Source organism: Vespula vulgaris, chromosome 2 (genome assembly GCF_905475345.1).
Source record: "Vespula vulgaris chromosome 2, iyVesVulg1.1, whole genome shotgun sequence".
NCBI classification, from domain to species: Eukaryota; Metazoa; Arthropoda; class Insecta; order Hymenoptera; family Vespidae; genus Vespula; species Vespula vulgaris.
The window spans coordinates 13640829-13654151 of record NC_066587.1 but is presented as its reverse complement, the minus strand read 5'-3'; the positions used below and the strand labels follow the sequence as shown (position 1 = coordinate 13654151).

The window sequence follows — 13323 nt, the reverse complement described above, 5'->3', positions numbered from 1 at the left end:
AAATAGACCTTTTACGGTCGTTATACTCGCGTGCGTATTCTCCCTGCAACTTCTCGATGGTTAGATAAATCCAATGACGATCAGATAAGATCTTGTGAAAAGTGCCAAGCAAGGGAAGATGTTGCGACGAAGTGGGGAGAGTCTCTTTTCTTATTCCCTTCTCAAGAGTTATGTGGATTTTTGCGAAGACGTTGAGTCTTCCCTTTGTCCCTCCTATCCCTTCTCCATCTCTCTTTTCACTCGACAAGCTTATCACGAGGACACCGTGTTTGCAGTCGCTGGAACTGATGAGGTCTTTAGCTGGCGCGGTCTCTCGCTTGATGGATGCCAAGAGGATACGAGTTTATGTCGCGCCTGTAAACCTTCCCTTTCATAAAGATCCATAAGCAGGATTACAAACAGAGTCAATTAGGCCGCAAGTAGCGACCGGTCTCCTCGAGAGAAAGAGGGAAGATAGATAGATAGAGAGAGAGAGAGAGAGAAAAAGAGAGAGAGTCAGTCAAAGCCCATTAAAGATCGTTTCTTCTCCGGACATAGGAAGCACTTGAGTAGAAGGATAGAGGGAAAAAAAAAAAGAAAAAGACGAAGGTCTTGTTTTTTACTTGCGACACGTTGCTAACCAAGCGGCCTGAAATCTTTCCCTGGATCAGACATCTACTTCTCGTAACTAACTCAAAAACGAATATCACGCATTTGTCTATCTAGACCAATTTCCGTAACGTAACTTGAACATTTATCGCTTTTCAACTATCGTAAAGTCTACCGACGATATTTGAGTAATTTATTGAGAGTACCAGTAAACGCTGTAATTAGTCATAAACTCGTATATACCAAAGGTTAGTAGTAAGGATGCGTCGCGTGCGGCCGCCACAGTATATCCTTTTTTCCACTTTCGAACGTTTTAATTAGTCGAACGGACGAAAAACTTGAGGCACATTAAGAATTTGCACAAAAGCATTAAATCGTTTATTATACGTCCGAGAGATAAAGACTACTTACGATCACTCGACAAAAAGTGAGTTAAACGCTCGTCCTTGTTACCCTCGATTAAAATAGTTTCGAATATATTGTACATATATATATACGCAACATATGCACACGAGGAGATGGGCTGAATATAATTAGATTGGTAAACTTGCTAATCGAGTAAACGAGCATGCCGCTAGTTTAGCGTTGGCTCAAGAGTAACATGGGAATCCTAGGAATGGCATGTGATTAGAAAATTAAACGAACTTGATGATTTGAAATTGATCTACGTATCGTTCCAATGCATCACCGTAGGGACGTAGAGAAAGAGTGAGGGAGAGAGAACGAGAGAGAAAGAGAGAGAGAGAGAGAGACGTCTGTTCCACGTTCGTCATAGGTTATTGTATACGTTCGTTCGCGATCAGTGTATTTAACAAAGTAAAAAATCGATGCCGGGAAATACGAAGACAAAACCAATGGACAATTCGAAACGACTACGTTCGAATTCCGTCCAGCATGCCAAAGCGATAGAATCACATGCACACACACACACATACATATATATACAAATAGAACGATCTCTTTGTGTGTCCAGCACGAACTAATTGAAAACAGGAAAGCTGTTTGGACTTAATGATTTTATAAACTTCTCACTATTTCGTAGTCGCGTCAACATTTGTTTTTCGATCGGTCGATTAACTTTGAGTGATTTCGAGCGATGCTTTACGCGTCACCGAACAGGAAACGAGCTCGGAATGCTGGAAAATCTTTTTCCTTGGGCTCTCCATGTTTACACGCGTCCCCTCGTTTATGTCGGGTTAAGTAAACGAGACACGGATGCACCTCTCTTCATCGTCCCAATGCTACCTCGTATTTCGCCTGACATTCTACTCGTAAACTAGTAACAATAAAGTAAAAACTCTAGCTTAACTCGAATTTTTATTGTTATCTTATACTCTCTAGTATTATTCCTCCTCTTTCGTACACATATTCAATGCTTTCAATTTTCTTAACATCCGTTATTATTACATCAAACAGGATTATTTTATAATCATTTTATTATTATCATTATGTTGCACTACGTTATACGTATATATTGTATTACGTTCCATAGAAATGAGATATTATTATATAGAACACAATCAATCGTCCTTTGGTTCGTTTGACCTCAAGCGAACATTTGTAAATAGTCATATATACAAAGGTATACTCATATATACACTACCTTTGTATTGAAGTTCATGGTTCTATAAAAGGGAATCATTCGGTTGTTAGCGTTTACACAAGTTATATGTAATATTTCGTATATCTCTCTTGTTCTCTCTCGATCTCTTCAACTACCGTTCGACGATCATGATCGCCAGAATGCATTGTTGTTCTCGTTTGTTCTCGCTGCAACTATGACGTTATATAGAAAACGAAGAGACTCGATCGGCAAGTCGAACTCGTTTACATTTCTCGATTTTATATACGTATGTACGATCGTTTGACCGAAAGATACGCACATTTTGTCGTTACGAGTGTACGTACAGTCGTCAACAAGAACGCGACAAAGTTTACGACTTTGACGATCGACACTGCATTTGTCATCATTAAAGTTTATTTCTTCGTTGCAGTATCAACACCCACAACAAGTATAACGACATCGTTGGAAGGTGCCTAATGATACGGATCGTTCGAAATAGGTAAACAGTTCTGGTACTTTAATCGCCGTAAACCAAAATGCGTGTTATCATTGAAAGAAGGAAACAGAAAGAGAAAGAGAGAGAGGGAGAGAGAGAGAGAAAGGTAGAAATCGTTTATTGACGACGCATCGTGTTGCAAATTGCACAACGTACCTCACGCACAGCTACAAAATTAACTTGCAGATCGTTATATTATATTATACGCGAAACGCACTACTGGTGATTCCAACGTGTTCCCGTTTCGGACGTACATACATCCTCTGTATATAGCGTGCATATACAAGGCAAACGTATGCGAGCTCATTCATTCGAATGAAGCTACGTGGGGTAATCAATATTAAATAGCAATTTGGGTGGCTTTCAAACCTCTCCCTTGATAGAACTATCCGTTGAAAGATAGCAACTAAACGTTTGCAAAGTATTACGTAACATCTGTTCAACGTTATTATAATTTTTAGAGTTAGAACAATCTACGACATCGAGGTTGGAGAAGACTCTCTCGATGAATAAGAAGTACGTATCTGCACATTATTATTGTATCATTTATCGAACTACGAAGTGCTCATTAAATCGTTCCTTCTCATTTGATTTAATCTTACAATTACTTACATACCGATTTCATTATAAAACTATCGTAAGTCACGTATCTCGTTATTAGCTCACCGACCAACACTAATTATGCTTTCGATCAACGAAGCCCCACACTCGATTAGAAATCAAAGAGATTTTCGAACGCGTAAAATTAATCCCTCGATGGCAATTACCCCTTGTTCGTCGATCGATGATTTATTATCAATTTACACGGGTATAAAATTATTATCATATTTTCTGATTCACTGATTCTCCTTTGGAGAAATTTTAAGAGGTTTATCTGAAACATATTTCATTCGATTTTATTACGCCGACATCGATCTTTCTGGGTCTTCCATAAAGCAGAGAGGTGGTCAAAATTTGTGGAACGCACGTAGAATTATTCGAACGTGTCGAATCGATGGCGAAACTATCGATCTATCTGGTTCTTCGAGAACGGTAACCTCTCGTCCGATCACAAAAGGAAAAGCTCTCGTTAGGCTCGATCTCGAGACTAGTTCCGTTAGTGGACGGCTGCGCGGAAGGTTTGCGAGCGGATTTTCATAATTTTTACGAGATCGAACGAGCACGAGGTCTTTATCGGGATCCGATCGAGTTGTCTCGAAAATTTTCTTAAGATTTGCTACGACGAGGAAGAGTAACTATCGTAGTTGATGGAACGAGGAAAAATAGAATAGAATGGAATAGAATAGAATAGAATAGAATAGAATAGAATAGAATAGAAGAGAAGAGAAGAGAAGAGAAGAGAAGAGAAGAAAAGAGAAGAGAAAAAAGAGAAACGGCGTTATAGCATCGCACATAACTCCACTCGTCTCGTCTCATCTCTTCTTCTTCTTCTTCTTCTTCTTCTTCCGTCGACGACTATCAAGCATTGAAACGAGTCGACCGTACACACGAGTCGTCCTCTCCCGGTTACAATAACTTAGAGGATTAACGACGTCGCGTTCTCGCAAGCGTGACTCACGCGCGTGGATGCGCGCGAGGAAAAGCTTCTTCTCTTTCTTTCTCTCTCTTTCTCTCTCTCTTTCTTTCTCTTTCTCTTTCTCTCTCTCTCTCTCTTTCTTTCTCTCTCTCTTTCTTTCTTTTCGCTCTTCGCAAGAAGACTCTCACAAGATCGGCGATCGTGAAAACGACGACGTCGCTTCGAGTAGCGGTAACTCTGAGTAAAGCGGCCTTGAAATTTACGATACGTTTTAACGTCCCGCGAGCCGGCTACTACTTGAAGAACGGGATCGTAGTTACGAACAACAGTTTATTAAACTATTTCGTTGCATCGATTCCAATCTCTCTCTCTCTCTCTCTTTCTCTCGCTAAGACTTTCAGTAAGACTTTGCCCGTTCTTTGTTTTTTGTGTCACGGTAAAACATTTCTCACGATCTATATGTATATCTCGTTAGAAAAATAAAGGAACAAAGGAAGAAATTTGTCTCTGTAAGCATCGAAAAATAAAAGATTCCATTAGCTACGTTTCATCGTTAGAGATAAATAAGAATATGTAAATAGTATCTATGTAGACAAAAAAATATATATATATAACATAAACGTCGACCAGATTCGATTCCGACGGAAAAGGTCGAACAATGAGTGCGGACGATCTTATTTCGTGTATTACATATAGGAGAATTCTGCGCTCAATTTGCGAGAAGAGCCTCGGCCGGAGGTCAGAAATCCATGGGGCTCTTATCCCGCGAAAGCGCGGAAGCAAAGTCGTATCGTGAGTCGTAGCTCGCAAGCGCACAGCAAACCGGTGAACGTACTTGAAATCGCACAGTGGAGATCGGCCGAATCGTCCGTCGTACCTTGCCCCTTCTCTTCCACCCTAGACTCTCTCTCTCTCTTTCTCTCTCTCTTTCTCTTTCACATCTTTCGCGATGCTCTTTCTTCGTTTCTCCTCGCGCTCTTTCCCCCTTCCAATTGGCTCTTTCGTCTTCTTCTTCTTCTTCTTCTTCTTCTTCTCCACCTCCACCGCCACCTCCACCACCACCACCAACGGCGATGGCATCACCACCACCAGCAGCAGCAGCAGCAGGCAGCATCACCACCATTCGCCTCCCCCTTCCATAGGACGTCCCGTCGCACTAATAATTCGTGAGTACGTTGCGGTGATGTTGAGCATTCCACCTGCCAACAGCAACCGGGCACATCCCCCCACCTGGTGGATACCGGCAGGAAAAGTGGCCGCACGCCTTGCAATCCCAGCATTTCTGTGTTGGTTGTGGCCGTGAACGGGGCTCAAGTCCAAGGGCACGCGAGAAAGAGAGAAAGAGAAGGACGGAGAGAAAGAGAGAAAGAGAGATAGAGAGAGAGAGAGAGAGAGAGAGAGAGGGCGGCCTCCCGGAGTGCTGCCGTTGCTGTTGTTGCTGCTGTTGCCACTGCTGTTGCTTCTTCTACTTCCTCGACGTCTTCTCCTTCTTCGCCTTCTTCTGCGTGCGGGACCCGTCTACGGTTTCCTCTTCTACGACTACTACCACTATTTCTTCTCGGCTCTCGCCGTCAACCCTCCCTGCGAGCTCACCCTCTTGTATCTTGGTGGAGATTCTACAGGAGCCGCTAGCCGAGAAGATTTAAAAGAGGTAGGTGGAAAATTTGTGAAGCAAAAAAAAAAAAATGAAAAAGAAAAGATAGGAGAAAAGTGGTACGATCGAAGGAAGAAAAGTCCCTTCCTGATTCGGTTTACCTCGACGATTTCTAATCGGTTTCTCCAGGCTCGAAAGGTTTCCTCCAATCGGGATTTCAATTTCGTTACACGCTTCGTCAAAGTGGGACAGGTGAGATGGGAAGAGAAGATCGATTTTGATCGTGAGACGCGAAGACTCGCTTCTTCCTCTTCTTTGCTTTCCCTTTGCGTTCCTTTGATCGCGATCGGAGCCGAAGATCCTCGCGGAGAGTCGTCGACTTCTCTTACCTGTCGTCGGGTCGCGCCTTTAAGAGCTCCTTTTGGAGTTAGGAATGACGCGAGATTCTCCTCTCGTTCCCTCGGCCCTCTTCTCGATCCTTCGAAGATGGATCTCGCGCATGCAGATCTTTCCAAGAGAGAAAATTCGAAATCTTTTTCGATCGAAAGAAGAGATCGTTCTTTTTCTTTTCCTTCTCGTTTCTTTTTTTTTCGTTCCCAATTAAATGGAAAATTCCGATCGTTGCCGACATCCAACTCTTCCTCCTTTGTCCTTCACACGTATTCCTGGATAGATAACGTCGATTCTAGGTTCGTTCCATCTCCAGCTCTGAAATTTTTTCCATTTCGGGTTTTCACGTTTCGCCGAATACCGGACGACGTGCGCGAACCGCGTTGGCCCGCGAATTTATACGTCCGACGTCCGTTATATTTTCCGATTAAATCGATGAAGTTCCATCCGCGACGGTTTATAACCACGCACCTACCATCGCACGCCGTACGTGTGTACGTGTTACGCGAAGCTACTACGGTTCGTCGGAAAAACAATTTTCCATCTCGACGATTCCGTGAACGAGAGCACGTACCCTTCCCAGACAAATACGGATCTTTGTTGGCATGCTTTCGTGCGACATCATATACGATCGATCGAAACTTAGGCGTGCAGAGAGAGTTGGAATATCGATCTATCAAAATCGCGATCCTTGGAAATTGAAAGAAAAAATAAAAGTAAATCATTTCTCCAGGCGCACGTGGAAACGGTTGCGTCGAGAACGGTTTATAGTGCAAAGAAAACGAGTTGGAGATAACACGTAATGAAGAAGAATAGGAAGAGACGGATGTGTGAGATCTGTAAAACCGTTGTTTTTCCGGTCTTTATACCTCCGAGCTAACGAATCCGTTGCGTCTCGATGCAACGTTCGCGTGTGAAAAGCAAGCAGGTGTATCGGTGTGGCTTCACGATTTTAACGCGCGTACACGCTACGGAAAATCCTCCCTCGCGTTACGATCGATCGCTTATGATCTTTCGAGAGGGTCGTTCGGTATGACCGTTTACGAGGCCAACTCGTATGAATGCTCTCGTTTATCGCAAAGTAGAGTAGGATCCTCATGTTTCTCGATCGTCCACTCAATTAAATTCTTAATTACAGTCGAGAGAGAAATTCCGTGCTCGGTTAACTGTAATCACCGATCGTTTTCCATCTTTCTCTAATTCTCTCCCGTATATGTTCTCCCGTCGATTGATAACGGGACTTCGATACTACCGACTTTATGCAGCTACTCGAGATAGTCGTGTCAAAGTTTCGACCGAATCGTCATAACAGAAAGAGGAGTGGAGGAAAGTGTAATAAAGGTCGAACGAGAACGCAGGGAATGGTATGCGCAGCGCGGTATTCAATTCTTCCTTGCATCGAGGCATTCGCGGGAAAATCGGTTCCTGTAATTACCTTAATGAATGGCAACAAAAGCAGGGAGAGCCTCGCACTCAGCGATATTATGTTCTTCGCTCGGCGTTCTCCCTTCGTGGTTCCTTCGTGTCTCGGTCTGTCTCCTTCTCCAAGATATATCCATTTCCATCCGTTTCACTCGTTCTATCTTCTCTTTACTCCTTCTCCTCGTTTCTCTTTACCAAAGGTACTAAGACTGTTTCCTTAGCCATTACATTGTGGCGAACTGTTCGACTAACTTTGAAATAATTAGTCCGGATAATGAAGTTCGACGGCACAATGGCTTTAGCAGCGAAGGGTAATGAGATTCTTACCCCTCTACCGAGAGCTTTACTACCGTTTTCGTACGATATTGATTACTTAAGGTCCTTGGATAAACCCTAGGAGGAAGTTGAAGCGAACGTGAGTAAATCAATCTTATCGTCCTTGACCGGGTAGAGACGAAGGCGGCAGCCTTTCGCTGTCGACGTGTCTCTGCAAAGTCTTCGACGTTAACGTTAATCGAGTGCCGGCTAAAAACTCAACGAGCCGGATAGTAGGTTCGTGTTCTTCCGGAAGGCACCTACCTACCTACCCAACTACCTTCTTCTTCTTCCTCTCTTCGTCTGTGCACATCCATGCGCGTCTTCGCGAAGGATTACCGATAAAGTTTTACCGTCATGGGAGAATATATTAACGTGATGGTTAACAGCCTGTCCAAGTTAGCGACGAAATATTCTACCAGTCTGCGAATAGCCAACTCCTTCGTTGCTCTTGAATAATCGAAATAGTTTCTTGCAAGGAACGACTTCTCATAGAACTCGCACGAGAGTCAACTAGTATCACCGATATTCCGAAGAGAGAAGGAAGAGGATGTAGTGAAAGAGGAGGAGGAGGAGAAGAAGGAGAAATAGGAAGAATAGGAACGAGAAACGTGTATTCTCTTATCCACAGGAAATCTTTTACACCGTAAGAATAGCCTTTCCTAGAAAAGCTTTTCTTTTTCTTCTACTTTTCTACTTTTACTTCCTCGTACGAGAGAGAACGCTAAGATAGATATTACGAGGGACGATATTAATTGCTCAGGGCCGCGTATCGAGTGGCAAGAGGAAGCAATATAGCAGGAGCACAACCCTCGAGCTTCTCCTCGCCATGGGCCTGATTAAGGACTACCTTTTACCTCTTCCCTTATTTTAGATTTTTTCTACGACGCCTGCACAGTGGTTCGATTAAGATCGCGATCTACGAGTGGGAAATTAACGTGTCAATTAGAAAGTCGAACGATATACGCCTGTCAAGCGGGCCCCTAGCAGCGTGGGTACTACGTTGTGTTATGTCCAGCTTGCGAACGCGCTGCTCGTAAATTATTGCGTTATGCATCGTCGACGATACACGATCGACGCGATATACAGGGAAGGAGAAAGACGGGGAACCAAAGAGGAGGAGGAGGAGGAGGAGGAGGAGGAGGAGGAAGAAGAGGAGGAGGAGAAGAGACGTGCTCTCGTGTAACGCGTTGCTCGGACGGTAATCTAGCAAACCGATCGAGCGAACGTCGACGGTCCTGGCCAGTGCAGATAAAAGAGGACGACCTCGATGGGCATTCGATATCGATAGTGTACGGGAAAAGATGCGGTGTAGGACGTCAGCTTTATAAAACGAATTCTTCCGGCGTGTCCTATATATCTGCTTCGTTGTTACCGCTTCTTCTTCTTATTCTCATCCTCTATCTCGCTTTTGCAACAAGACGAGCCATCTATGAAGGAAGAAGGATTTTTACAATTGCTACTTTTTCAAGAAATCCCTCCTGTTGATTTTGAATTTATCTTCTCCCAAGCTTTACGTATTTTCTCTTCCTTCCCCCATCTTCTTTTATTTTCGCGATTTAGTCTCGAAGTATGAGAACCACCATCGTTCGGTCCTTGGTAAGAAGACCGGCCGCGCGAACAGAACAGTTTGTATTTTCATAAGTCCGCTAGGACATAGACGTGCTTACACGATATTAGCACACAAAGGGTACGCGGCTGCATTCGAGGGAAGGCATTACCTCGAGGGCTAGCGTTTACAAACGTCCAGGAACTTCGAACGCGCGAACGTGCACATCGCGTATGTACTACGAGAAAAGAAAGAGAGAGAGAGAGAGAGAGAGAGAGAGAGAGAGAGAGGGCAAGGCAGATTCACAGAGAGAAATTGAAGAGGGAACGTTAGATGCGACTCAATTATCGAATCAATTTTAAAAGGACTTGGAGGAGCCGTAATGCGAATGTCGCGACGAAGACGATACGACGATGCCTTTTTCCTTCATCGATTTCTTTTTCTTCTTTTTCTTCTTCTTCTTTTTCATCTTCTTCCTTCTCCTCTTCTTCTTCCACCACCACTTTCCATTCGACGTACAAGCGCGTCGCTTCATGCGTGAAACGTGTACCGTTTTTTTTAATTCGACGCGAGCAACGAGGAAGCCATCGTTTCCGCGATTGTTTCCGGGTAGACGCCCGAAGCGTTGCAGGTGCTATGATTTACCTATATCAACATATATCTCATGACGTATCATTTTCGTCTGTTTCGTTGAAATTACTAAAAATGACGACGAATTAAGAAATTTTCATTATCGAAAAGTAATCGTGAGATATCTTATTTTACTTATCTTTACACACACACACACACATGCATCTACCTTTTCTCGTTCATAAATACATACAACGAAAAAAGAGAACGGAAATAGAAAATAACAAAGTAGAGAGAGAGGCGTAGCCGTTAAATAATTAAACCTAAAGAAGCTGAGATAGGACGGAAGCACGAGTTTCTTCTGCTTCACCCTTTGCACCGGCTTGATATACCTACCTCTTTCAAGGAGGGAAGAGAGGAAGGTATCAGAGAACGGTGTGCGTCAGTGTGTACGTTTTATAACGGGAACGCAAGAACGAGTTGCGTGCTCGAACGAGTACCGGCTCGTCGCTGAAAACTCATGCGATTAACGACAAATCGTAAGAACACTTCTAAATGGAGTTGGAAAAAATACAAGTGCTTCTTTTTCTTTCTCTTCGAACAGAATGTTCGTCCATCCATTCCGACTATTTTCCTTCGAGTTTCCCGAGAAATCGTAAAACCTGCTCTACTCCTGCAATACGATCGTAATCGTGTAGGAAAGCTTCTCATTATAGCGTGAGAAAGTAACAGATCGAATCACGTTTTGTCCTCGTTCTTTACCCTGGATTATTCTATATATTTGAATTTCGTGCCACTTGTCGGACGCGTGCGTGCGCATCTCGATTGCCTCAGAATTTGCTCTCTTCAATAATTTTTTTTGTCTCTAGGATGATATCCGCGAGGCGTCTAGCATAGCTTTACGACGAGAAGTTACAGCTTCCGCGTTATTTCTCACACCGTTCTTTTTTTTAGTTGTATCCTTTCTCTCTTTCTCTCTTTCTCTCTCTCTCTCTTTCTCACTCTCTTTCACGAGCGCATTCTAACCACGGGCTATTTTGTCCGCACCAAAACGCACGATCGCGTTTAGTGGTCCGTTAAAGCGCACGCGGTGGCTGGTAATTACGACGGGGTGATATTAATTTACGCTAACGCACGACGCTGGCTGCGTTCTAGCATCAATTCTTCTCTCTCTCTCTCTCTCTCTCTCTCTCTCTCTCTCTCTCTTTCACTTTTTCCTTTTTTTATTTAATTATAATGTACCGTAAACTTTATGACTCCAATTTCTTCCACGAGCCAACGAAATATGAAACAACATTTTATATCGTCGTGCTGCGTTATTGCGTTCTTTATTTAACATTTTTCTTTTTTCTTTTTCGTGATAAACGCACGGTGATATCAGTCGCGAGGAGAACGAGCTAACCGAAGTAATTTATCGAAGAAATAATTCCGTCAGAGTTATGGAAACTTTTTGGAAAACTGTACTCTACCTCGAAGGCAGAACATGTTCCTTCCTCTTCCTCTTCCTCTTAGTGTTCGCATCGCCCTTTCTCTTTCTCGGCCTTCCTCTACTGGGAGTCCTCGGCTAGACTGGAATTCTGATAAGACGTTGCGGCGGAGAGGAGAGCACTTCCGCTTCAAGATCATTGTTTGCGAACGGTTAATAGCCCCCTAGGTACACCTACCCGTTCGACCTAAGTCTTGTCTGGTTTCTCTCTCTCTCTCTCTGTCTCTCTGTCTCTCTTTCTCTATCTCTTTCTCTCATGAAAGCCCGCGAACGGTGCTCTCGCGATCTCCCTTTTTCGTCACCGTATCTAGTTCGTTTCTTCTCGCTCCAACTCGTACACTTCTTTCCGGCTGACTTCCTCCTCTTCCTTCGTTCTTACCGTTCTTCCTAGGTTCCCCTCGAAAAATTATGCGCTCTCCAAGAGGTGAACATCCGTTTAACACGATAGCCGAGCGACCGAGAATAGTCACGTTCAGTGTGACTCAAATACACCAGAGATTAGAACAAAATTCTACCACGTGCACGTTCCAATTAATAATTAATCGATCGATTAGCATTACGATTGGAAAAGAATGGTTCAAATGAAAAGTAAAACGAATTATGTCTCCCAATTGAAACATTTTATCGCGGATGTCACGAGAGAAACGGAACTATCATCGTGTCTAGGGTTTCACGATCAACACCAAAGGCGTTTCCCGTTCCTCGAGAAAAGAAACATTGCACGCTCGTGGTCACTGTAGTTGCCAAGATCGAGAAGGAAGAACGAAGAAGAAAGTAGCGTGTAATCGGTCATTAACTACTCTCAACCAGGGTCAAGGGATCTTTGTTTCGCTGTAACGTGGTAAAACAGGATTCTGCGGCATCTTTGTCCAATCCGATGTAGTAGATTTTATAGGATTTATTGTTCGTCGCGTAACAACGTATCTTAGTATCCGACGAAAGATGAAATTGAAAATACCTCTTGTAAACGTGTTAACGAAAGAATATAGAACTAATTCAAAAATGCACGCTCGTGAGAAAGTGAGAGTGAGAGAGAAAAAGAGAAAAATATGCTCGATCATTTCTTTCGCTTGAAACGTAACAAAGCCTTACGAAACACGATAATTGTTAACCTTGAGTATATCCATCGTGAATTCGAGTAGAAAGGATCTCATCGAACTCGTTTATCGTTCAAAATGGACGTTCTAAAATTATCACATTCCATTCGAGACACGCGTATCGATTTATTTTATGCCAATCTTGCGAGTTAAAATTTTCTTCTTACGATATGTACGTACGTACTTATTTAGCAAATAAAGTTATCGTCTCATCAATTTGTTTATTCGTTTGAAGAGCATTTGTCCTTCGTTCGTTCCTTGAAAGTATTTCTGAAGCATTTGTTTTTCTCACATTTACGACTCTCGTGTTATTTCACTTTTTTGTTCTTTTCTTTTTATCTCTTTTGTCCTTGGTTAAACGGAGGATCTCGCGAAGAGACACGTGTGGGCCGTTGCGAAAGGATCGCAAGATCTCTCTTTCTCTTTCTTTCTTTCTTTCTTTCTCTTTCTCTGTCTTTCTTTCTGTCTTTCTTCCTTTCTTTCTTTCTTTCTTTCTTTCTTTCTTTTTTCTTTCTTTCTCTTTCTGTAGCCACCTTCGCGAAGTTAACGGTGCAAAGTACTGAGAAAGACTCGGCGTATCGCTCAATTCTCGGCGTTGCGCGTGGGTTTGGAGAAAGACGGAAGAACGAACATAGGGACGGACAGACGGACAGACAGATGGACAGATAGAAGAAAAGAGGAAAGGGAAACATGTACGCGACGTCTCTGTATGTCTGCGTGTATCTGACTGGGATAG

At 43.1% G+C, this 13323-nt stretch overlaps 2 protein-coding genes across 2 annotated transcripts in view; one reads left to right on the top strand and one right to left on the bottom strand.

The window, feature by feature from the left end:
• Positions 1-13323, bottom strand: part of LOC127062034 (autophagy-related protein 16) — a 332953-nt gene that overhangs the window by 38849 nt on the left and 280781 nt on the right. The window lies entirely within an intron of this gene.
• The window catches only part of LOC127062029 (uncharacterized), a 155124-nt gene continuing 147150 nt past the window's right edge, over positions 5350-13323 (top strand). The window contains exon 1 of the mRNA XM_050989602.1: positions 5350-5815. The gene's annotated coding sequence lies outside the window, so the exon portion shown is untranslated. The remainder of the gene's footprint in view (positions 5816-13323) is intronic.